Below are 27,152 nucleotides of genomic sequence, written 5' to 3'. Positions count from 1 at the left end.
CTGTTATATGCACAGTGGTCTAATGATAATAAAATGCAGATATAGAGGGACAGACTCCACTGATTATTGCAAAATATAAATATTGAGCTAACATCATGTAACATATGACAAGAAAATACCAACAAATAAATACAGGTGCTGCCATTAGTAGTAAGTGATTTGAGGGACACGGTACGTTCAGTTTAATACAAAAGTTAGTGGCAAAGCAGGTTTATTAATCTGCAGTGTGAAGCCCACTGTGCACTTCTGTTGGGATTAATTTGTAAATATGCATATGATAATAAAAAGCATAGTATGAGCCTATTCATGGAAAACAGGTCATTAAAGTTAAACACTACTTGTATCTTTACTCCAATGTAACAACAAGGTAGCATGTAACATGAGCAGTCAGGTGATTAGACAGGCTGTAAACAAACCAACAGTTCAACCAGATTATTTAAACCATTTAATTCTAATAAAACACTTGGGTGGTATTAAAGTATTGCAGTACACCAGGGCGTGTAGAAATCCCCATGGTGTGATTTTCGATACCATAAAAAATGGAGATGCTCCTCTTTGTACCAAATTTATACAGAGATGCTGTATTGAGATGATGTATTGTAGTGCACAGCATGCGCCACCAGAGGTCAGTGTCTACTTGTGGAGCAGGCAGCTGAGCTGAGAAAAATGGCAACTGCAAGTGGTGGGGATAATGTTACAGGTCTAGGTGATCCAGCCAACACAGACAAAGAAAGTAAAGCAAAATATACTTCTGTGTCGAATGGCATTAACTCCGTGTAGATGCTTACCCTATGCTGTAGCCTGACATGTACCTCCCCAGAAATGTAACCGCACATGGCAGTGACACAGACCTTCATGTCATGGGAACAAGGGTTTTATTTGATTTTACTGTGACAGAGCCAGACAATTGTACATCACAGGATCTTTAGCCCTTTCTAGATAGGAATTGTGCAAATTTGCTGGAAAGCCCAATCAGTCTTTTTTCAGCATTGGCAGTATAAAAACAAAATCGGGAATGCAGCAAAATGCCGCCTACCTACTTTTGTTTATACAGAATGTGCCTTTTTCAGGGCAATGGGGGGCGTGAGCAAGTAACAAAACGTGTAGCTCAGCGTGTGACGTAAACAGTGATGTGGGATGGAAGCCGCAGCTAGTCTGACGTCGCTAGTCCGATTCTTGTAAGTCGGCCCGTTCTTCACCGTCCCCGTCATCTGACGGTTAATGGCCTCTTCTTTTGCGAGGGCAAGGAGGGCGCGCAATTCTTTGTCTCCCCAGTTGCTCATCTTTACAGTGTATGTCAGGTTTGTGTTTCCTTCTTGCTACTAGCTGCTCATTCCTGCTATCAGCTGTTTCGTGTTTATCCACCGCCAGTGGCTCGCACATGCGGCGTCATCAACAGCCCCTCCCGTTGTGGAAGGCCACCGCCGTCTGTCATCTTTAAGACAATAAAGATAAGAAAAAATAAGACAAGTAACTTTCATTTTACTGTCTACTGACAGTTTTGTTTTCTCTTTTCTTTCGGTGGTAGGTCTTCTTCGCTGATACTTTGTTGTAATTTGCTCCGTACAATAAAGCCATCCATTGTCCCATTCACTGCTTTCTCCTTTCAAATGTCATCATCCCTCACACTGGCTGACAATCAGGGCTTTTGATGTGTCACACACTTGTAATTCCCACGCACAAATGGCGACAAATAGGTGTCCCATGAAGGTTTTTTTATTAGGAAATGGGTGCACACAACAAACTGATACAGTCCATTGAAAATTCACTCAAAACTTTTTGCAGAAGCCCAGTTGAATGTTGCAAAAATAATGTGTGGTTACCACAAAATCCCATGACAGACCTGAACTGGCATCATGGCACACCATTTGAGAACACTGAGCCACAGTGTAGGCAGTGCTTAAAGCCAATCCACAACTATAAAGCCTCCTTAACACATCGGACCTTTCTGTTTAGCCCACTCATGTCGCTATGCTGCGGCAACAAGTCTCATCGGTTCCTCCAGCAAGTATCTTATTATCTATCTTTTATATAATTCTGTGGCTGTAAGTATTTTACACAAATACCGTCATATTCCGTATACCTAAGTTGAATATCTTGAAGCTGTGGAGGAAATGGATACCGCCCAAGCCTAATACATGATTTTGTTTTGACCAGGAAAAAATGTGTGTAGGCACAAGTATGGGAAGTATGAAAATAAGTGTAGAAACTGACATATTTGGTAATACCTTTACTGTTCACTTCCTGTTCCAAAAAGTTTGGCTAACCCTTGTGTTCGTCTAAAACCAGTTGATTGTATGACTGCTCGTGCATCTTTCTGACTTTTAAGTAATGCTGTTGCCATATTCTCAGATTTCAGACCTAATTCTGTCGGACATGTTTTTATTATGGTTGAAACTACCAAAATAAAACTATGTCCCTTTAAATGTGCCTACACCAGGTATACAAACCTGGTAGTGGAGTGGTTGAAAAAGGTTACAGGGGGGAAAAAGAGGTGCAGTTAACAATGCAGCTCACATCGCCAGTTCAGATTAAACCACTGAGTCAAATAGCTTTGTATGGGCTCTGGCACACGCACGCCTCAGGCCTGGATGTGTCGACATTAGGAGGTGCCGTGTTAAACCGGTGTTGCGATTGGTGCCTGTAATCACAGAAAAGACTGCCCTCTTGGGTATTATTGTGATGATGAATGACTTTCAGTAGCCATTCATTTCAGTTCAAGGTTCTCAAGAGCAGCAATGTGGGTGCTGAAAGCTCCTGACCATTAAATGATAAATGTGTCAGGAGCTGATCAACTATCCATCGCACATGCGGTCTGAACGCTCTACGGGCTGCATTTGTTAGAAAGAATAATGATGCATCGCTGGTGTTTTGTAGCCTTGGCGATCTGTCGACGTGTCTCCCGAGAATATTTTCTCAAGAGACAATCTATCATTTTTTCAATTCCCTCTGTCATGTTTGGTATTCGCTTTAAATATTTGAGAACACGCACGGCTTTTTCGTAAATGTTCCTTCGTAGCTATTCACTCGAAACACTTCATCGGCGGCGCTCTCCATTGTTGCACCTTTAGGTGTAATAGCTGTAATGCAATTGTATCAGCCTTGCAGCAGAAGGTCAGCTTTAAAAGGTTTTCATTACGGAAAAGGTCAGTGCTTCCAGGTGTGAAGCTTCGCCGCGGCGGAGACGGAAAAGTCAGAAACATTGAAAAAATATTTAATTGGATGAATTGTCTCTAATTGTGTTATATTTATTTATTTATTTGTTGCTGGGTTGCTCTTTAAGTTTGGCAAAAGGCATCAACTTTGTGTCCGTGTACGGTGTTTGTGTGCGTACATGCGTAGTGTAAACTCCCATTGCTACCATAGTCCCCCCTTATTTGTCAATGTGTGTGTGTGTGTGTGTGTGTACATATTATGTGTGTGGGCTGTTCCCTCCACTACCCTGAGCGGTGGCTAGGGGGTGCACTGTGGACACGGTGTGTGTACGGGCAAGAGAGAGAGACAGAGAGAGAGAGAGAGTGTGTGTGTGTGTGTGTGTGTGTGTGTCTCAGTAATGTATTCCTGCCTGTGGCTGGGCTGGTCACATGGGGAGAGCAGCCTGTTTAAAACAGCCTCAGCTCGCTCACTCAGAGCAGTGCGAGACACAGAGACAGACGCACACGTTCTCTCTTTCTCCCTCTATCTCTCTTCCACGCACGCACGCATACACACACACATGCTCATGCACGCAGGCGGCAACTTTCCTCTATCGGACTGACACAGCACACACGCCGGGATAGACACACTCTCCTTGCTACAGTGGAGAAGAGGATAAGGAGTGACAGATCAGGACACAAAAAAGAAATACAGAAAAAAGAGGAGATTTCCAGTGAGTAAGACCATTTTTATATTTTTTCTTATTTTGATTTTTTGGGGGACTTTGCTCTTCTTCTTCTTCTTCTTCTTCTTCTTCTTCTTTTTCTTCATGCTGTCTGTGTGACCGGGACCTGACAGGGACTGAGAGAGGGAAAGAGAGTTGGATGGATAAAAAAAAAAAGGAGGAAAGGTGACAGAAGAGAGCGGAGATGTGGTGCTAGTGCAACATCGGGATGCCTCTCCATCTCCCTCTCCCTCTCCCTCTCCATCTCCATCTCCATCTCCATCAATCTGTCCCTCTGTCTGTGGGAGCTAATGCTGTTAATTAGCAGCATGCGCTTGGAATGAGAGGAATGCCATTGCGCAGAGCTGGAGTGGGGCTTGTTTCGGACTCTTGTGCTTTCCTATGTGTGTGTGTGTGTGTGTGTGTGTGTGTTCTCTCTTGTCTTTTTGTGTTTTGTATGCCGGCTGCATTGTGGTTGGTCAGCCCGCACTGATGTCGAGCAGATTCCCTGAGAGACGCACGCTGCTCCGGCTGTGATTAATAGAAACTCATTGATATGCAGATGGACGGGGGGCTAGAACACGGCACTCTGTTCCAGTGATATGACTGATGTGTTGTGGGTAAAGGGGACAGTCTGGCCGCTTCTCCTCCTCCTTATCGCTCCTGTCCAACTGTCTCTTGTATCTGTCTGTGCCTCTCTGTCCTACTGACTCACTGTCTCTGGCTCTCTCATCCTCCCTTCACACTTCCCTCGCCGCTCGTTTTTTTTGTCGCCTGCCGCTGATCTCTCCCTCTACTCACTATCCTTCCCTGGCTCTTCGTTAACTTTTCTCCCCGTCCTCAGCCCCCTCTGCTTTTCCACGTCTCCTGGGCTCTATACACTCCTTTTTGCTCTCTATCTCATTTTCTCCCCCACGCTGGTGCACGCTGGTAGTAGATTCCTCAGTTGCATAGAAAGAGAGAGGATCGCGGAGTTGTGAGGAGGGAAGGAGGGGAGGGAGGGGGAGAAGAAAGGGAGAGGAATGAAGGAGAAAGTGGAAGGAGGGGAGGGTAAGGGGGGGGGGGGGCATTGAAAAGGCTGACACTGGCTTGGACAATTAGCCCGGGGAGTCCGTCCTGGGGTGCTATTCTGAGAGGGGCTTTGGCCCCTGAGCCCTGGGCGCTGGGTCACGGGATGCCTTGACCCCTCCAGTCGACAGCTAGGCATGGGAGCCATTATCACGGCCTGATTGATTAGCACTGAGCGGAAATCCCTTTTCTCTTCACTCCTTGGGAGAAAAAGACGGGCGCTTTTTGTCCTTTTGCTGCTGCTGGTTTAGTATCTGCCTGCCTGAATGTGGAAAGCTCCTTTTTTTTTACTGTTGTCAGTTACAGAGGTCTGGTCTCTATATCTTCTCTCTGCTTGTCTTTTTCTCTGTTGCATTACCTCTCCTAGACAGCGTGTGTGTGTGTGTGTGTGTGTGTGTGTGTGTGTGTGTGTTGAAGTGGGTACTATATTTATTGAACTAACAAGACAGCCAAGTTGCCCTCTGAGAAAGATGCTGCAAAGATTTGTTGGGGGACCTCCCAATATTCAGACATCTGATCTGATTGTGTTTTTTATTTCACTTCTTTCGCTCTCATCACTCCCTGAGCTTGTATGAGTAATGCACCTGCAGAGATTGTTAGTGATGCATCTTAGAGGCTACCTGGAGGTTGTGGATTTAAAACAAAAAAAAAAAAAAGGAAAAAAAAAGAAAAGAAGTGGAGGTGAAAGAGAGGAAACTAGGTGATAAAAAAGAGAGGGAAGTAAAATGTGATAAAAGACAAGAGTGGTGGGGGAACATATACCCCGGGACAGCTTGGGAAATTGAGCTCCTCTCTTCAGTCCGTGTGTTTCCCTTTTTATTGTGTCTCCATCTCCATCTCATTTCGCTGTTTTGATCTTCCTGGCCCCACCTCTCGCTAACTCTCGCTACTTTTGCTTTGCTCTCCCTCAACCCCCCCCCTCCCACCGCCTCCCCCTCCTTCTCCTCAGACTGGGAGTTTAGCGGGGTGTTTAGCCCAGCTCACGGCTGATCAAAGCAGTGTGTGTCAGACTGGGCTTAGCCCAGGCACTCCTAATGGAGCACCGTTTTCATGCCTAGTTGGTGGTGGAGCGGGAGGGAGAGATGGGAGGTTTTGGAGGGAGGTGGGTTGGGGGAGAAGGGGAGTGGGGTGCAAATAGAAAGACTGACAGAAAGAGTTCAAGGGAGGGTGAGACAGCGAGCAGACAGACGGAGAAAGGGACAGTGAAGAACGGCACAAGCAAGCAGATGAGGGCAGAAATAGGCAAAAGGTGAACGTCGACGGGCAAAAAAGACAGTTGCTCGCTTGCTGTCAGAAAGCACACAGAGAGACAGACAGGGAGCAGAGAGAGACAGACTGTCCAGCCCTTTCCAAACGGAGGGACCTTGCACCAACAGGGCATCCAGTTTAGGCCAGCAAAGGATAGCTCCCACACATGGTTTGGTTTTAGGCTGGAAGCAACACCAGACGGGAAGAGGCCAGCGTGTGCATGCATGTGTGCGTGTGAGAGATAACGAGAAAAAAACAGGAGACGTATGTGTGTGCGCGCCTGTGTGCATGGTAAGCATCTGTGTGCCCGTCTGTGTGCGCCTATATGCCAAGCACCAGACAGGCATGCATGTAAACTCTATATTGATTTTTAACAGACTATAAAAAGCCGTCTAGACTTCTTGGACAATGACCCTGAAACCCAAAGTTTTATATCTTCTTATTAAGACATTTTTGGGGAAGGAAAGAAATATAATTTCTCAGTGGAGTTGGGGGAAAAAAAGTATTTTAACCTTGAGAAATGAAATGAAGTCCTTAAATTGGAGAATGGTACTTGCGTCTTATTAAGGGGCCAGTGATGACTGGGAAAAAGACGTTTTAAAGTGATTCTGGAGGAACTGAGGGGTAGAAATTGATTGACAACTAATTTCAGGATTGATTAACTGTCACTTAAAGACTGCTAGAAAAGTATGTTTCAGTAGATACCACTGAACATCTCTCCTTCTCTCCCGTCATCCGTTTCTCCAATTTCTTCTTTTACCTTTTTTTCCATACCTTTAGTGATTTTTCTGTGTCCTCTCCTTCTCTTTATCCCCCATTACATCTTCTCCAATCCAATTACTTCTTCTTTTCTATCCCTCCCTTGTTCGCCCTCCTTCTCTATTACCGACTCCTCACCCTTCCCACCCTTCATCCGTCTCTTTTACTCTCTCAGGTCCACTCTGTCGTACCTTCCCTACACTCCTTTTTATTTTGCCCTTGCCTCTCCTCTCCCATCCCCACCTTGCAACACTGGTGTTTATGCTTCAGACAGAATAAAGGTAAGGTAAAACTAGGATAATATTTCCCCTAACATACTTACTGCCTGGGTAAACATCCTCGGACAGATGTCCGAGTGTGGGCCTGATCAGAGGAGGGCGGGGGGCGCTGCAAATCTCACTGCTGTAACGTACACAGAGGCTACAAATTGGAAGCCGGTGTGGAGGAGTGGAGGAGTGTTGGGGGGGGTACAGAGGTAGAAAGACTCAGACTTTTTTCCTTGAAAATTAAGCAGTTTCTGGAGGGCAGAGGGAGGGTTGGGTTCTGTAGCTTTTTTTATTAGCAAAGAGAAATGTAGGGACTGGTCAGGTAGTAAGGAAGCAGGCTTCTCACGTTGAGCTGGCACTGACCGTCAGTATCACTTGTTGAAATATGAACATCACTTTATTAATAGTGGAAATGTTTGGCTGCTGTCTGGTTCATGTGCTCTCTGCAAGCGGGCGCAGGGATAAGGTTTTGGGGATAGCAATGCCATTATTGACATCATTATGGACTCCTGATAAATTTTCTGTGTGGGGCCTACACAGGTTTTTTCCAGCTTCCACACAACAGCTTTATGATCTCTAATAAAGTATGCTGCTCAGTTGGGAAGCAGTGGCACTTGTGCTTCAAATACATAGCATTCCTGGACATTATGCCCAATATGTTTCAGCATATTGCTGGTATTTTTCCACCCTTTACTTGACACATTGCAAGCAGCACTGCTGTCATCTTTCCTCATGAAGTGAAGCCATGCTTTGGACCCTTTCTTTGTTTTTACCTTGACTCCTTCTTGTTGCAAGTGTACAGCAGCGTAGACTAGGGCTGCAACTAACGATTATTTTCATTGTCAACTACTCTGTCACTTATTTCTTCGATTAGTCAACTAATCATTTCATCTAAAAATGTGTTAAAATGTTGAAAAATGTCGGTCTGTCTCTCCCAAACCCCATAATGATGTCATCTAATGTCTTGTTTCATACTCACGCCAAAGGGTTTTAGTTCACCGTCATGGGAGAGTGTGTAAAGCTGCCAATATCTGAACGTAAGAAACTTCACTAAGAGTATTTTGGGGTATTTTAATAGTACTTTTCTATGAAAAATGACTCCATCTGATTTGTCAACTACTAAAATAGTCACCGATTATTTTAATCATCGATTAGTCGACTAACTGTTGCAGCCCTAGCATAGACACATTAGTTTGACTTAATTGATTTGCAATGTGCAATTGTCAGAAAAACATGCCGGCGTTGATTGAAGGAATTGATAAGCCTGGAGGTAGAGTTGTTATGATACTACCAGTATTGGAAATGCCTCCGATACTACCTAAAATGGTGGTTGGGATATTGGCGAGTATGCCATTCTTAGCAATTTGATGGCGGCACCGGGTGGCATGGTGTCGCAGTGGTCAAGATGGTTCCAGGTTCGAGTCCACCGGCCAGCTGGGACCCTCCTGTATGGAGTTATCATGTTCTCCCAGTGTCAGCATGGATTTTCTCTGCGTTCACTGGCTTCCTCCCACAGTCCAAAGACATGCAGGTTAATTGGTGAATTTTAATAAATTGTCCATAGGTGTGAATGTAAGCATGAATGGTTGTCTGTCTCTGTGTGTCAGTCCTGTGATAGTCTTGTGACCTGTCCAGGGTGTGACCCGCCTCTCGCACAGTGAAAGCTGGGATAGGCTGCAGCACACCCATGACCCTAAACCAGGATAAGTGGTTAAGGAAAATGACTTGTTTGAAGGAACTGATGAGCTCAGGGGTAGAGTTGGAAATGCTGCCTGAAATGGTGGTTGGGATACTGGCGAGTACACTAGTCTAAGCACTGCTTTGATACCATGAAATTTATTGAACTTAAAAGCAGTTTCACAGCAGGATGTGTTCAGTTTTCCCAGAAATCAACTTGTCTTTGCCACTTTAAAACAGTAGCTTACACAGCACGGCAAGGAAAGTCCCACCAGTATAAAGCCAATGTGTACAGTATGCCAAGCTTTAGTTTCAAGGTTAGTATACAGCTGTTGATTTCTTTAAATTAAGTGGTATTGGATCAGAACTCTGTATCGTCACATACACAGGTCCAGGTACTAGAATCGGTATCGGGAAGGCAAAAATCGCATCCTAACATCTACTCTATCTACTCAGAGGGGTATGATTCTGATGGATTGGACAATTTGGAACTGGCTCTTAATTGAAACTGGTTCTTGATCCCCATCCCTAAGCAGGTCTCTGTACTTGACCAAGGACTGTTCGCAAAAGAAGTATCATTCTTCAAGTGCAAGTGGACAGTTTGCTTTTGCAGTTCAGAAAGACCAACACAGTGCTGGTTCATCTCTGGTGGCACAGATTTAGATTTAGGCTCTACAAAAGTGAGGTGTGCAAAAGTAGGCTGAGGCTGTGTTCACTGTGTCACACTCTGATAAACTTTCAAGGTATAGCAACCTTTATTTGACCTGCCACTAAAAACAACTATGTCTTTACCCTCTTGATCGACAAAAGTTGAATACATATCTCAACTGAGTCCGTGTTAAGATGATCGTTACTGAAAAGCTGAGCCTAATTAGAGTTAGTAAGGGAATCAAAAGGATTCAGATTTAATAAGCTGATCACCAAATTTGGATTTGACAGAATGCTTTCGTACCCCAACCCTAGAAGAGAAAGAGGAAAAGTGGCAGGGAGAGATGCTTGAGGAGTAAAACATGATTTCGGTTAAGCATATTTGTGGGTACATGCACGCATATAGACACATTACATGCCTCTGTGAAACAGATGCAGGCGAGATCTTTGTACGAAAAACCTCCAAACGGCAGCAGAAACATGAGAAAGCCAGTGCTCCTCTCTGGCACCGCGCAGCTCCCACGCTTTCTCCGTCTCCCCCCTCTCTCTCTCTCTTTAGTTAGATATGCCACTTGCTGTGTGCTTTTATCTAAATGCACCTAAGGGTGTGAAAACATGACAAGATTTTGTTGAGATTTGGCCCCAATTAAGCCGCCTCACATGCATTTCAGAGATCCACATTTTACAACGGTTTCCTCTCTGCACCCTGAGCTGGAAGATCTGGCTCCGAGGGGAAACTCGGTGTGTAATTATTTCGGTAATCCGAAAGAACTCTTGTGCTTTCTTTGTACATTTTTAATATGGAGAGGACTTGCAGATATTAAAGCACTATCTAATGCCATAACTCATAACATACCCTCTTGCTATGCATCAGGATCTTCAATTATGGACAGTCGTGTCTGTGATTGTGAGCTTCTCTGCTCCGGCGTTACTAGACATTTCTCTTAACTTGAATATCTCTGCTCTTTTTGCTCTTTTTTTTTTTTGGTTCTATTTGTGTATTTGCCTGTTTGTCCACTTGTGAGTCAGTCTCTGTCAGTCAGCCTTTTTGTCTGTCAACTTATGTGTGTTCCAGCGGGTCAGCGTGTGTGTCAATTTGTGTGTATATCTGCTCTCCTCTGCTGCGTTTTCATCCTTAGACAGCTCTCCATTCAGCCCCTGTAGCGCTCTTGCAGCCCAGGCAATAGAAGAGTTTGACTCCTCTAACTTTCTGATCAAAGCAAATGAGGGATGAAAGGAGGGAAATGGATAAACCCTCTTATGAATATGCATCACTCCTTGCCCGCAAAAACTCAAACTAGCCCCCACTCCTCTACACGCAAACACACACAAGCTGCCTCCTCCAGTAGGGGGCAAACCTCTTGAGTTGTAATACTGTATTTGCATGCAAGTGTACTTCCCCTACAGCTAATGGCAATCTGAAGGACATATAATCTGTCACTATACTGATGGAGCAATGCTCTCTGACAGCAGCAGCACACTTTAATCTGAAGTATATATGCTATACACACGCACATACTTACTTTTGCATTCCGACACATAAAGTGCTTACATTCAGCATATAAGAATAATTTCTTTGGACACAAGTGCATCTTGGGGATATGCAGCGCAGAGTAATGTGCCTCCAGGCTACAGCACAGTATAGCACAGTATGTATGCAGCACAGGAATACATGATGAAACTTGTGAGAGAATCATTAGCAGTATAGTGGGGAATAGACGTGTGATGTGTATCCATCCATCCATGTAGATATCCATCATCCATCTGTCTATATTGTAACGCTGTTTAACAGTATTATAAACTAACTTCCTATATGTCTTTATTTTTATTTTGCACTGAATGCAGTGATTAAAGCCAGTTGGCTCATTATGTGTAGTTTTGGTGTGGTCATTCCTTATAGGAAGAACAGAAATAATGGGAAGACTTCCTACTATTTTGGACTTGGGGACATTCACACTTCTATTCTAAGATGGTTATCCCGATGCTAGCTTGTGGTCACACCAGATAAATGGAAATGGAGTCTGTATCAGTCGGTTTTATCTTGTTAAATTGTTGTAGCAGTTTGTCGGGAAATGACACAAACATTGTCTGGTATCTGTTTAGAGTTAGAATTTATTTCGGTCTGCGAATAGAAATAAGAACATCATGTATTAATCTACGAATTTATGTAAATAAAGGCATACTTTGGATACTTAAATAATACAGTGCAAAACATTACAATAAAGTAATGTAACATTGCTTAAACGCTTCTGCAGTCTGAAGAAGGTGTAGGCTGAAGCTACAGCTTATAACACATACCCATTTAACAGCACATCATATTTAGCAATCAACAACAAAACAAACAACTTTCGGATAGTTAAAGGTAATAACTGTTGTTTTGCTCTGTACATAATTTGAGCTGTTTTAAAGTTGACCAAATCTTCAAATTTAAGAGTAGTGAGTTTGTTGGTTCTCTGTATGAAATTTTGTTTATGATTCTCATGGCTCTCTTTTGACGTTTTGAAGTATTTGTATTTGTTGGCAGTGTATGGCGGAATAAACAAACAGTTTAAGGTGTATAATGAGGTTTGATTTAGAAGATCTTTAATATTATATGATATTGCAGTTGACGTTGAAATTTTTGATTTGAGTGAAATGAGTGAACCAGTGTTAATATCAGATATTATTTGGATGTAGGTGCCAGTTGTTGTGGTTTTTCACCCATTTTCCCACAGGATCGTTGTAGGGCAACACAGCTATAAAAAAATATAATCAAAATCGCTATGTGGCCAAGTGCGATATCTACATCGTAGGGGCTCCAATTTTTATGATAAAGGTAAAATGTGCAACATATAATTGCGGTCTCGGCCTACAAATAATATTCCAGACATAAGGTAACATACTTGTTTGGTACAGACCCTAGCAAAAATCATATCACCATCTTTTTATGCCTCCGCACAGGCGATAGCCACAGCCGAAGACATTATGTTTTGCTTGTTGTCCATCCCATTCTTGTGAAAGCAGTATCTCAGGAACGGCCTCAGGGCACTTCTTCAAATTTGGCACAAGCGTCCCCTTGGACTCAATGATGAACTGAATAGATTTGCGTGATCATAGGTCAAAGTACAAGGTCACTGTGACCTTGCCTGTCTCATTCTTGTGACCGTGATATTTCAAAAACATCTTTGAGGATTTTTTTCAAATTTGGCACAAATGTCCACTTGGACTCAACGTTGAATTAATAAGACTTTGGCTGTCAAAGGTCAACGTTCACTGTGACCTCACAAAACATGTTTATATATATGTACTTTATTAATCCCCCTGAGGGGAAATACAATTTTTTCACTCCGTTGTCATTAACACACAGGTCCGAAAGACACACACATGCACAAACAGGACCTATACATGCACAAAGTGGAGAGATGTCAGAGTGAGGGGGTTGCCATGGACAGGCGCCCGAGCGGTTGTGGGGGGTTTGGTGCCTTGCTCAAGAGCACCTAGGCAGCGCCCAGGAGGTGAACTGGCACCTCTCCAGCCACCAGTCCATGCTCCATATTTGGTCCAGATGGGGACTTGAACAGGAGACCCTCCGGTTCCCAGCCAAAGTCGCTATGGACGCCCCCTTTTTGGTCATAACTCGAGAATTCTTTTGCTAATTATGATAACACTTAACACGAATGTCTAATAGGAGATAATAATGAAGTGATGACATTTTATATCCAAAAAGTCAAAGGTCAACTTCACTGTGACATCATAATGTTCTGCATAAAACCCTTTTGTGGCTGTTATTCAACATCATAGGAGCAGAAGGAGAGTCATTTGGTCAGATACTGAATTGGTGACAATAATCTTGAGCGTCCACCTTGAAACCGTGCTAATTGTATCGATCTTAAGATGTATAGATCTGCCAGGAGGAAGATGTGTGTGAAGTATCCATGATTTCACAGACATGGATGTAAACTGTAAGAGACACTTGACTGGTGTGCAGAGGCATACAACCACAGCATGGTTATTCAAGTTTGTATATTTTTTTCTGTGAAAATGAAATCTAAGATCTGTCAAAAAAAGCCTAGTTTGTTGGCACCTCTATAGTTCTAATTATCCCAGTGGTCAGAAATTGCCAGTATCTCTGACTTTCCCTCACTCAGCTGCTTATCAGTATGAAAGGACGTGAATGTGGCATTAGCCTGTACTGAAATCAATTATTCCCGCAATCACATATCCCTTTGAAGAAATACATGGCTGCACAGTATGACTCAAAGAGAAGACATTTATAGTTTGATCCTAACATTAATCATTTAATACCAGTGGACTGATCTGCTTTGATCCTTGAGGTTGAGATCCTTGAGCTTTTGTTAAAACGGCCATGGCTCTTGTTTGTTTTTAGGTAATTTCTCAATCCATGTTTTACTGTTTACTGTGATCTTTGTCTGTTTATCCATGGCGTCTATTGCTGGTCATGCTGCAGTTCTTCTGTTTATTCCAAACTAACAAGAAACACATCACTGCCAGTGTAGGAGAGGATTTTTTTGAGGGGAGAAGATGTGAAATGTAAGCTCCTCTTTGAGAACTTTAAATGCTCATGCTGTCAAATGTTGCCTGTTTCCAGCAGAGGACAAGGTGGCACATGAAGCGAGTGAAGAGATGTGTGACTGTCAGGGAGAGTTACAGGACATGAGAGAAAAGCTGGCGACTGAAGAAGTGAGACAAGTGGAGGTCGGGTGTCGCTAACGGCGGACAAGACTGTGGTCATTCTTGAGGGAGAGGAGAGACACAGGGGTCAGGGGAAGTGACAGGGAAAGTTGAGCCGAACAACAGGCGAGAATGCTTTCACCTGAGGCCAAATAGGAGGATACAACAGTCACAGAATACCTGACAGGACGGAGGAGAGGAGAGGCATAGCTAACAACATATGTGACTTGTTGAGGGAAGGATTAAAGGAGACAAGTAACTGGAAAGACGACTCGAGAGGTTAGGAGGAAGGGTAACAACAAAAGTGATTGTGGTCAGAGGAGGAGAGCAAGGAAAGTAGGAGAACACAGGAGATTCAATTATGGGGCAGGAGACAGTTTTACTGAAGGATACCATCAGGCGTGATTGGGACTAGAAGGAAGGTGGCAGAAGAGAGGAGGCAATGAGAGGAGTGGATAGTCCTCGTGGAGGCAAACAGCAAACGTGATTGTGGTCAAACATGGGAGAGGAAGACTAGAAGAAATGAGAGTGGATGTGGAGGTGAGGGGAGGAAATTAGAGGTTAGGAAAGACTATCAGCAGGCATGAGTGTGATCAGAGGGTAGTGAGAGGAGACCAAAGGAACAGCACAGAAAAACAGGGAGGATGGTGAGCACGTGGCAGCCTAACGCCATTACAGCCACTAGCATGACTGAGGTCAGAGAAGAGGAAGGGGTCCAAAGATTAGAGAAAATGAAAGGAAAGATGTCGGGCAGGTTTGGAGTCAAGGCAGTGCTTGGAGATGTGACGATGGTCATTGCTCAGAATACAAATGGAAGGAGAGATGGGAATCAGATGCAGTGAGGAGAGACAAGAATACAGGAGGACACAGGCATCACACTTTTGACGGTCCAGTGTGGAGGATTTCGGAAGACATATTGGCAGGAATGGAATTTGATACAAGTATGTTTTCTTTAGTGTATAATCACCTGAAAATAAGAATTGTGTTTTTGTTACCTGAGAAGGAGCGGGTCCTCATCCACAGAGATTGCCGTGTTGCACCGCCATGTTTCTACAGTCGCCCAGAAAGGACAAACCAAACACTTGCTCTAGAAGGGTCCATTTGCATCGTCACATCTGCCACAGTAGTTAGAGCCCGCCTGCAGCAAGAGCTTTGGAAAGACTATAATTTTTAATTGTGAAACTTAATTAACCAGCTTAAACTGACGGGTCCGTTTGATTTTTTTCAGAGGAAGAGACTTCTGCTGATAATTCAGTTCCGGTTAAAACCCTGCTGAACATCTGGGGCTAAGTTAAGATTTTCTTTATCGGTGAGTTTTCCTCAAAATAAAATCAGTTGCACAAACACCCTTAAATCTTCTCTTCAAGGTGTCCTTAAAATGTTCCCTTAAGTATTTATGGTTTTCTCCTTGTCTCGGTCTTATACTGAAGGATTCCTTAGACCATTGCACAAAAGACCTTAGCAACCAAAACAAGGTGAACTTAAGGTACCTCTGACTATCTTTACTGCATCATGACCGAGTTCATCATGAATTCATGAGTTCATGAATGAAAAAACTAACACACTCTGAGAAGAGTGTTCTGCGACCAGAAGAACCCAGTGGATATGCTTTTGATTTTACACTATAGATCTGAGTGAATTTTCTTCCTACAATCGTTTTCTGGTATTTGGGGATCAACTGAACTTTGCAGTATGTACTTTCTATGATTGCATTCCTCCAGAAGTATAATTTTTTCCTCCTCTGACCAATTTGGTTTTCTTGTCTATTTTTCTTCTGCCATTTTTTCACTAACTAGAAGCCAACTTTGTGAGATGAAAACAGGCGTCACAAGCAGGAGTCCTAGCAAACAAACAATCTCCATGGAAACTTGTACCACTGTAAAATCTCTTTCAAGGCAGTAAATTAGTTTTTCCTTAACTAAGGAAAGCTTTTCAGGGATTCTATGCAACTGTGCAAGCCCCTCAGCTAAGGAGAAGTTGAGCCTTAAGTGTCATACTTAAGGAGAAAACTTGAGGTGTTAATTGTTTGTGTTTATTCAGTGTTTTTAGCTGTTTTAATCACCTGGTCTTTTTGCTTTGGAGAGCAAAGAAGAAACACTGATTTTATAGGTTTAAATCACTGGGTCCATTTGTCTTAGAGAGGAAGAGACCTCTGCAGATGATTCGGCTTGTGATACAACCCTCCTTAACAATGAAAGCTGAAGGAATTCTAACTGGAGGAAGTTTCAGCTGGTTGCAATCTGCAATCCTCACCGTCAGATGCCATGAAATCCCCTAAATCTTTCACACAGTTACTTTAAGTTTACCTCACTGTTCCACAGCGGTAAACCTCAGAATTAAATTAAATTTGGTGCTTTCAAGCAGGGAAATGGCAGGTTTACATGCAAAACTTCCCAGTGTATAAAATACAGTTGCTGGTCCAATTTTGAACACACTTTTCTGCTTTAACATACCGCCTCTGTTTTCCTGTAGCTGTGTACTGTATAATAATCAGGTCTGCTCTCAGAGTACATCGGCGGGATGCTGAAACACAGCCACCTTCATTTATTATCATGTTTACGTCTTTTTTTAAACTCAAATTGAGACCTGACATCCCCACCCCTGTCTGTGGAGAAAGCTCTGGGATCATGCCGCGTTATTAATAATGCAATACGTTAAAAATGAATGAATTTCCCATCAATTGGATAATCAACATTAGGGCTCCCACTTTATGATAATGACATGCAGATATTTCTATCCTGTTTTGGGTACGTGTCATTTGGGTATATTTATTTTCCACAGGTAGGCTGTTGAAAGGCTTAAGGCTCTGCTGCCGGCACTGCTGTAGGTGTGTGTGTTCGTGTGTGTGTGTGTGTGTGTGTGTGTGTGTGTGCAGCTTTATGTCCACCTAATGTCTTTGTCCAAGTGCATGAAGCCGCTGTCTGTCTATACATGTGTGTTACTGCTTATGTCCGACCTCTTTCCATATCCGTCCATATATTTGCTTGTTGATGTGTATATAAGCTTGCCTTTATGCACAAGAGTGTGTGTGAGAGAGTGAGTGCCTCTCTCAGAGCCGGGGGCTTTTAATCTATTAAAGCCTGATCCTTAAACACTAATCAATGCACCCTTTTATATTTCCATTACAGTGCAGAGGGAAAGGGATAAATAAAGCATGACAGTGGAGCTCAGTAGTGGCCACATAACACTGGAACCTCCCAGTGGTCGTTGAAATGCACAGGAAGAGGCTTGCTGTATTTGTGTCAGAAACAGGTTGCAGGGCAGTTGTGGTTATTTTTTGATTGAAATTCATTTGGTAACACGTTTACTATCAAAATAAGGACGTGGCACAGTAATGTAGTGGTTAGGGGTGCACCGGTTTCCTCCCGCAGTCCGAAGACAAGCACGTTGGCACCTCTGGATTAGACATTAGATTAGATAGAATTTTATTAATCCCTTGGGAAGACTCCCTCAGGGAAATTAAGATAGTCCTATTGTCCATAGGTGTGAATGCGAGCATAAATTGTTGTCTATGGCCCTGTTTCCATCTGGTATTAAGATGCGTCCTGGGTGATCAGATCACAAGTAGACAGCTCCAGGTACAGGTGAGGATGCACCTCATGCACTCTTAAGGAAGTATTTCACTGCTGGAAGGATGGTCTTTTAATAAGACTAGGATGTCTATGCAGTAGAAAGATGCAAATACTTTTGAAACTGGTGCAACAGAACCAGAGAAAACAAAAAAAGGATGCTTTTGCTCAAGAGGGAGAAAACCTACAACTACCTGAATGCACTGTTTTGCATCACACCAATAAACGCTCCTGCTGGTGGGTGTCGTAACATGAACACGTCCATTGAAACAATGGACAATGGTGTATGGTCACATTCTTTCATCACTGTGTAGACTGAAGTGACCTGGGCCACACTGAAGGGCCGCCAACTCAGCTGACGTCCTCCTGGCAAACTGTCAGTTCAGTATCCTCCTTGTTAGACTCACAGGTCAGTCTTTCGGCGCTTTGCTTAACTAAAGACTGATGACTTTCTCCCTGATTTTGTGTTTAGATGTGCGGATACAATTTCAGAGTTTAAAAAAAAAACTCCCTACGTTGCAGAACCAAAAGTAAACCCGCAGGGCGGTCCTTTGGTGGCTCGCTGAACTCCTGTGACTAGAAACACGTGTAGCGGTACAAAATGGCTCAAGTCGCTGTAAGTCCTTCATTTCCACAATCTTGTGGACTGAGCACACGTCTGATAAAACGGAGTTGAATCTCTCGGCATCCATTTTCAAGCTCTCTGTGTGTTTGTTTCCTTGCGGATGAGAAAAGGGGGAGCGCACATTTCCGGGAGGGTGCGTCCTTTTCAAAAATGCAAGAGGTGTTGCTTTGTTGCCGGCCGTTTTCGCACCACTGCTCTAAAAGCATAAGTGTGTACAGCTAATAGAAGAATATTATGGATGTTTTGACTCATCATTCTAGGTCTTATTTTCACTGGGCATTGTTTGCTCGGCTGTGATATCATTGTACTCACCAAAGTTATCGCTGAGATCAGAAACATGATGACAGCAATACAACGGAGCCAGATGTTCAGACAGGTTGTTAACAAGCCAACGGTTTAGCCAGATTATTTAAAACACTTAAGAGATGACAGCAAATGTGAGCACTGCAAAAGCTCCGTCATTGATTGCACAGGAAAAGGAAGTTTATATGTTTTTATAAACTAGTTTGGTGTGCTCAACTATATCATGCACAGTAGAAAAAAGGCCATTTTTTAATAAACCTAAATTGCAGTTTAACACTGGAAAACACATTCCTGTTCCACAGAGCCAGTGAGATGAAAATTTGCTTGATTTGGGAAAAGAAAATGACACCATGTTTTTTCTCAGAGAGCTTCAAGAATGCAGCCAAAGCGCTGTACAACATGTGGCCTCTGCAAGTGGCACCATCTCCTCTGTGTCTCTACAATTAAAAGGGTGATGAATGCGTATTCACTGACACTTCCGCTTTTCACTGAGACAGATAATTGCCCGCGCTTGCACGAGATTCTCTGCTGTTTTTCTGTGCGGCGTGATGTATTAGCAGCCTCGTGTCATTGTCCTCCCACACCTCTTTTTTTCTTCTTTAAATGCTCCTTGCTCGCAGCGTTGCATCATGTATTCCCCACAGACGTGTTTAACTGGTGATGCTGCATGCACCGTAGAATTCAGCTGTTGGGAGAGAACACTTCCAAGCTATGCGGCCGACAATGTGCGCTCCCGTTTTAAGGGTGATTTACAGCAAATGACTGCAGTGGAACAGGAAGCCACAGTTGAACCCCCCCCCCACCCCCCACCCTCTTGTTTGCCATTTAAACCCACTAAACTGACAGTATTTGCCTCTTCTTGGAGCACACTTTATTAGCTATGTCTGCTTGTGTACATGTCCCTCAACCCCAATTAATTTAGTATACTTAAGTGGCAGATTTGCATTAGACTGTGCTAGCCTTTGGAGTATACTTTATTAGTGTTGTCTGGGCAACCCGCACCAGCACCCCCTGCAACCCCACCCATCCCCTCAGATCCAACACACACACACACACATTTATTTCACCACTCTTAGCCAACAGTATTTTCTTCACCGGCGTGTACGTGTGTGTTTTTCCGCTCCACTGTGGTAGTTTATTAGCGATGTCTCCTTTGATAGTTAGTGTGCACGCTTGATTATGGCTGAAAGGGAGTGGGCTGGGCGCTGGGCCGGAGGAAGTCTGCCTAATGATATTAACAACATCCTTTATTGGGTAGCTACTGCAGGGAGAGGGAAGGAGAGGAGTAAAGAGAAGGGAGGGAGGGGGGGTAGAGGAAAAGAGTAGGGAGTCAGAAAGAGAAAGGGAAGTGGAGGGGGGGGAGAGAAAATTTTGGGTAAATCAAAGAGACAGTGTGTGGAGGGCAGGGGGGTTACGTCTTCGGGGGATTTAGCCGGCAGAAAAATAAGAAAAATGTCGGTAGACAGGAGGCCAGGAGAAAATAAACAGAATGGAATTATGAAGGAGGGATAATCTCTACACAAGTGACCCTGACCCAATACTGCGATGGTAGATATTCTCACTCCTGCTTGATATGTTTTATAGAACTGTTAGTCCCTCTGTGCCCCTCTAATAGAAACTTTGCAGTCATATCACAAATCGCCTAGCAACCCTGTCTGGCTCCATCACGGAGGTCCGCTGGGGGATTAGCTGTGGGTAAATAATGGCTAAGTGTCTAACAGCTGGGCAGGAAAAACAGAGGTACCTGGGAAAAATTGTTTGGATGCTGATTTAAGTCAAGGCCAGTGATGTTTATAGGCAACAATAATTGGTTTAAAACATTTTTTATGTGTTGACATTAAGACTCTGTGACAAACAAGCTCATAAGAACAACTCCGAAACAGCAGCTGAAAGCTATATTTATGATTTCAATGTCAATTTGACTTTTGGATTAGGTGCGTATGTCTGCAGTTAAATGTTTTAGGTGATCAGTGTCAAAGCAAGACGTTCCTTATTCTTAATGGCAACTAGAGTCGCCATAAAAGAGCATTTTATGACACTGAAATTGAAGAACACAGGGATGAATGAGAGCCGGAGGTGGACTGATTACAGGTTTTATATTAAACTAAATTACAGAAACAAAAGCACTGGCTATACAAAAGTCACAACTTCGTGAGGAGTGGCCTTGGACAAATCATATTAGTTTTTTAAATCTAGTTTCAGTAAAATAAAAGTCAAACTTGATAAACCAGTCTTGGCAGACGGAATCTGGCAACTGAATCTGAAAGAAGGAGCGACTATGGGTTGAATAAAGGTGTTTGTCCTTTTTCCAAGAAAGACGATATTCCTGCTAAGCTGTTCATCATGTTTATCATGTCGAAATACAGAGAGAAGTAGAACAGCTGGTGCTTGTGCCAGGATTTTAAAACGTTTTCCACAGCATTAAGTTGGTGTTAAGATATTGGTGCATGTCCAAGTCTTTCATGTTGTTTAAAAGTAGGTGTTTCTCCTTCCGACCAGAAATGTGGGCGTATCTTTTTGGCATCTGTACTCCGGCTTTGCAAACTGTCGGCTAAATGGTTTGTGTATAGTGCAGCAACCTTCAGGGTTCAAAAATGAAGCCAACGCAGACGTACCAAAAACTGCAGTTCCTCTAATGGCCACTTGAGGTTGGCTCCAGAAGCGAGTCAATCCGCATAGTCCCCATGTTAAAATGCCCAACTTTACACTGCATAAAAAAACGTGTTTACAGTCTGTTACAAAACAGCTTTTATCTCTAGCTAATAAGTGAATCACTGTGTAATTGACCCTTTATCATTTTCTCATGGGTTAAGGGGCCGTACATATGCCATGTTTTTTGCGCCCTCAAATTTTATTGCTTTCAATGTAGACACATGGCAGAGAGAGCGGCAGAGAGCGACGCCGTCATGGGTGTCCTGAGCACCTATTTTTAAGGCAGGACGCTTGCACCCTGAGATAGACAGAGTTTTTAGAACGCAGAAGTGTGCACCGCATGTCATGTGAGGAGGAACAACCAATCACAGCCGACAGATATCTTTCCCTTCTTCCGTCTGTGATAAATGTGAAGCTGATCGTGTTAGTGCAGGGCTGCCAGACCTTTACATCTGTCCCACAGACAATATTTTTTGCCTAATGCACATTTACAAAAAGCCTGTAAGAAGATCAGCTCTGCACTCAGATTTCAGGTAAATAGGCTATGATATGGTGCTTGTTAAGGTTGCTTAGCAGCCTCAGGCGCAACCTGCCACTGCCCTCTTGAAAGCTGAAATAGTACCTCAAATTCGAGAGGTTAAAGACGCAGCATGTGTACGGCCCCTAATTTCCAGGGCTGGTACCTGCGGTTATTCCACAGGCTAGTTAATAACATGTCGGGCAGGAAATCCAAAGTGTGGGATCATTTTGAGAAGGTGAAGGACGAACCCAAGGTGATATGTAAACTCATCTTCATTGGTCGACTACAAACATGACGTATCATCTGAAACATGGAAGTAGCTACATGCCCATTAGCCCACAGCGTCATTAACAGGTGGCTCGCTCAGTGTGTGACGTGCACTTGGAGATAAAATATAGGCCTATATTAATGAAGGTTCATTAGTACGGTTTGTATTTCTCTGTAATGTAGCACAGTGTTAACAATGTTACTGATACTATTCTTTCTCACACCTTCAACTCAAGCCACCAAAATATATCATTTAATAATTAGATTAATATTGTTAACATGCAGGCGACGAGTCGACTAATGGCCCTAAACGTGTCAATTCTAGTTCCAAAACAAACAAACAAACAAACAAACAAACAAAAAAGATGCCGATGGCTGAAATGCCAAACTTAAGGCTTCCAAACAGGAGTCCACAAACCAATGGGTGATGTCACGGTAGCTACGTCCATTACTTTATACAGACTATGATGACAATCATAGAGCTGGCCGTAAACAAGTGTTTATATGTCTCAGTATTATTTACACTCTCTCAGTTTTCATAACTTGTGTTACTTACCGTTGCCATATATGCACGTGCTCACAAACACATACAGAAACATGCGTATTATTCTGTTACTCCTGATGCATTCACCTTCATACAAAAGGCAGTGAAGATGAAAGGAGAGGCATCATCTACATCGAGTTCGTGGTTTACTTCCCAACACACAGTCATTCATGTACATGCCAGATCCACTGCCGAGCACAAAAGACAGGGAGTGAATGGAGGGGGATTATTTACATAACCGGTTTATGTTCCTTTGTGTCGTTGAAAGACATCAACACACACAAAATGAGATAGAGGTATCTTCTATAAACTAGCATTGTATGGCACAGAGGGTCGGAAGCACACATACCCACATACAGGTACAGGAAAGCACATTATTACTACATGGAAGCTCATTATAGAAAAAAGTCCTGAACAGAATTGAGCTATAATCAGTTTGCAAATCAAGATGTGAGGGCGAGCAGGAACAATTAGATTCAGAGCACTTGAGATTTTTTAGAGAACATGCCTCATGAAGACACACGACTAGCCGGAGCCTCCCAGGATAATACCGTAAGGTCAAATGAAATGGATTTTACTCTGCTGTCACTTTGAGTTTAGATACAAAAGTCTACCAAACAGAGAGCTTTGAAGATAGAGGGCAGAGGAAGCCTCACTGCTCTCTTTAAAATGTAGAGACATTTGTTTTGCATCTTCAACACATCAGTTATTTGTAATTCCGTCTTTTTGCTCATACAATTCTGCCTGCACAGTCTCAAACCTTGATTTACACACTGATTACTACTTTTTTTTAAATTTTAGCTCATTTAAAAAATGCTGTATAAAACAAAAAACACATAAAAACCCCAGGAGGGTGGATGGAGGAACAATTTGTGTCTTTGTCTCAGACAAACTTCTGTGTTTCACTTCAGTCACTTCTATAAAGAAACAGCAAGGCCGCAATTTAGGTCTGTTTTGGAGACAAACCACGCACGGTGCAGCATATGTTAACAGATGCAATCAAAAGACAATATTCCACAGCGTCTAGCGCAACCGCCAACACTTGCGTAAACACACACAGGCCTGTCACACACGCACGTCCCGCCCTCACACACACACACATGCACACAGACGGCAAATGACAGTGTGTTGATTGTTAAGCAGCACCAATCCTCATCTCCCACTAACACCCAGTGAAAGCTGTCACCTTGAGGAGCGGTGCTCCGCACCAAAAAAATGTCAGGGTTGGCAATTTCCTCTGTTTACCTTGGCGAGGTGCCTAAGGTCCCATACTCCTCCCAGATGTGTATGTGTGTGTGAGATTGTGCAGAGGCATGTTTATTTGTCTGTTTGCGGGCATGTTGGTCTCTGTATGAGTGTGTGTCAGCTATGTGACATTTTTGTTTGTCTGTTGAAGTTCCAGTAAGTGTGTGTGTGTGTGTGTGTGTGTGTGTGAGTGAGTGTGAGAGAACTTGACAAAGACACATAAATAAACTCATTCTCCTGCACTGTGTCTCTCTGTAAGCAGTGTCAGCATCTCTCCGCACCTGTGGCTAAGGAGACATATCAAACGCACACAGTCAACAGTCACGCTGTCACACAAACAAACACACTGTGTCGCACGGCACACAAATGCAAGCACTGGTGTGAATTAAATGCAGACAACATTTCTAAAAACACACATCCCGTGTTGCAGCGTGAGCACCTACACCTTGTCACACACTGTACGGCACATGTAGAGGAGTGCATAGGCAGCAGTGTCACAATGACACCGACAGGCCGGCGCACGCACGTCTGTCAGAGTTAAGATATCATTTGTCTTTTCCCACGATCTTCCCCCAGGTAGGACGTGAATGCCCTCCATTTCTGTGTGTATCTGTGTGTGTGTGTGTGTGAGAGAGAGAAAGAAAGAGAAAGACAGAGTGAGAGATAACACTCACCTATCTTCGACTCAGAGGCAGAGTTCAAAATAGTCCCTTATCGGGAAAGGATTAAAAAGTAGAATATGCTCACACACTTTAAATGACTTCAGCTTCCATCAGTGGGTTTTGAGTGTGTGTGCCTGACTGTGTGTCCGTGTGTGTACATGTCTCTATCTTTTTCTTTAATTGCATCCCCCATGTGTTTGGTATTACCGTGTATGTGTGTGCTGCTGTTTCTATGTGTGTGTGTCCTATGTCTGATCAGTGTGAGAGTTAATATGTTGTGTTTTGTCTGTTAAAGGAACAGTGTGTGAGATTTAGGGGGATTTAGTAGCGGTGAGAACCAGAGGCGGTCCTGGCTAGTTTTACGCCCTGGGCGAACTATCCCTCTCTGTGCAGCGACCATTGTCACATCTCCGAGCATCTCCTCTTTCATTTTCTCTTGTTGCTTACTTATCATTTTGTTTTCTCCAATGCAGTTATCAGAGACAGGCCGCTAGCTTAGCACGTGCAAATGTGTGCTCACTTTTTTCCGTTATAACTTAAGATCCAGACGTTCAGGAGGTTTTTAGTGGGGGACGAGTTATCCACAGACGTGTCTTGCTTTCCAGAACAACCAGAGCAGGTGACTAAAACCAGTAGAAACACATAATAAAGAAGTTTCACGTTACAAATCAGTGTTTCTCAGGTGTTGTTTGGTGTGTTGGAGACAGGCTGCTAGCTTAGCACCTGCTAATGTGTGCTCACCTTTTGTCTGTGATAACTAAAGATCCAGACCTTCAGGCGGTTTTTAGTGGGAGATGAATTATTCACAGAGGCCTCTTCTTCTTCTTCAAAACAGTTTTAAACCAATAAAAACCCTAACGAAAGGAAATTCACATGGTAAAAATCACTGTTTTACCAACGCTCTCATCGCAGAGATGATGCTAACTACTGTGGCTGATGCTAAAATGTGAATAACCTAGAGCCACTGTTTAGTTTGTCCGTTTGTCCTGAGCTACTGTAGAAACATGGTGATGCAACATGGCGATTTTCATGGACGAGGACCTGAATCGCGTACTTTTACTTTTTAGTTTTCGTAGGTACTGCAGCTGCCCTTAAAAAGTACGTACTGTTGAATGTGGTATGCACACAATCAGGACATACTACTTCCTTTGACCCTCTTGCTTTTATATCCGTTACCATGGAGATAAACAAATGCCACTTACTGAGTTTGCCAGAGACAGAGATCAGCCCACTGTTACTTTGCAAAGAGTGTAGTTAAACTTCAAAGTTATAACTTCACAGATTGTAGATTATAACATATATTTGCGACAGTGAGATTACATCTGCAGCTCTCTGTCATTTTTATTTTCGTAGTTATGCCCTGTTGTTGTTTGTAGGGCCCGACCAATATGGATTTTTTGGGGCCAATGCCGATTCCGATATTATGGAATAAAAAAATCTGATAACTGATATATCGGCTGCTGTGCAGAGGATTGTGGGTCAGAATAGCCAGAGAAGCATGCTGGCTTGCACACTGCAAAATCGGACAGGATGTAGTAGAACATCCTGGTATTTTTGGCATACTGCATTTGACATACTATGTATTGGGACATATTACATTTGCATCTGGCATACTAAATCGTATGGCAGTGCTAGAATGCACAGTAGATATAAAGGACTCGCTCTAAGGTAACAAAAATACAACAATTCTTATTTTAAGGTGATTATACACTAAAGAAGGCATACCTAGTATATTCAGTTTCTACCAGCACATCCCCCTAAATCCTACATACGGACCCTTAACCTGATTTTTTGCATGTGATAGTCACTTTGTATTAACCTTCAATCAGATCTCTAAAAATCAAACCCTTAATCTAACTCTAACCGTGTTTCAACATTAGAAAACTGAAATGCTTCTACATTAATATTATTCAATGAACTCACCTTTCAAGTTAACCTTGGAGGAGCACTTCGCCAACATCAACGTCCTCCAGCAAAACCGACACTGTCAATATGGAAACAGCCCTGTCAAAAACAAAACCGGACAGAGCATGTAAACTGGCTGCCTGAAGCGCCACAGTTCTTCGGCCAATAAATTGATGCCTGGTGGATAAAAACCCCGGTCCAAACACCAGCTGAACACACCATCTGTTTCTCTGCAATCCCACTCATTAGGGATACGTATTTTAATTTATTTTTATTTCCCTCGTCATTTCGTGGCCAATGCTATCATCCTTCTTTTTCCTCCCGTCTTGTTCCAGTTGTCATTTCGTTTCTGTTATTGGGTGCAGTTTTATCAGAGCTTACCATGTTGTTGTTGTTGTTGTTGTTGTTGCTGGTTATTTTGAGGTGAGACTTTTTTATAGAACTCCCTTGAGCTTTTCGTTGCTCCTCCGCAGATTGTTTCTTTCCATCTCCTCTGCTTTTTATCCATTTTTAAAAGAATAAGTTAAATCAGCTTTTATTGATCGACAATCAGTTATGCAATATCTCCATTTAAACCATGTCTGGATACATTTCGCTGCGTACAAAATGCACAATCGTGTCCAACAACCTTCAGGTGATTTGCGCCACTGCTGTGTTCATTATG

At 43.1% G+C, this 27,152-nt stretch overlaps 1 protein-coding gene across 2 annotated transcripts in view; it reads left to right on the top strand.

Annotated features, from left to right (window-relative positions):
- Positions 1-3,598: 3,598 nt before the first annotated feature.
- The window catches only part of cntfr (ciliary neurotrophic factor receptor), a 348,331-nt gene continuing 324,777 nt past the window's right edge, over positions 3,599-27,152 (top strand). Inside the window, exons 1-2 of one of the 2 annotated variants that reach the window (XM_049603655.1) lie at positions 3,599-3,868; positions 15,425-15,505. The gene's annotated coding sequence lies outside the window, so the exon portion shown is untranslated. The remainder of the gene's footprint in view (positions 3,869-15,424; positions 15,506-27,152) is intronic. The other variant, XM_049603654.1, reaches the window with a different exon arrangement.

Source organism: Epinephelus fuscoguttatus, linkage group LG18, assembly GCF_011397635.1.
Source record: "Epinephelus fuscoguttatus linkage group LG18, E.fuscoguttatus.final_Chr_v1".
Classification (NCBI taxonomy): domain Eukaryota; kingdom Metazoa; phylum Chordata; class Actinopteri; order Perciformes; family Serranidae; genus Epinephelus; species Epinephelus fuscoguttatus.
Note: the sequence above shows the minus strand (reverse complement) of the source record. Positions and strands in the feature narration are given on the sequence as shown.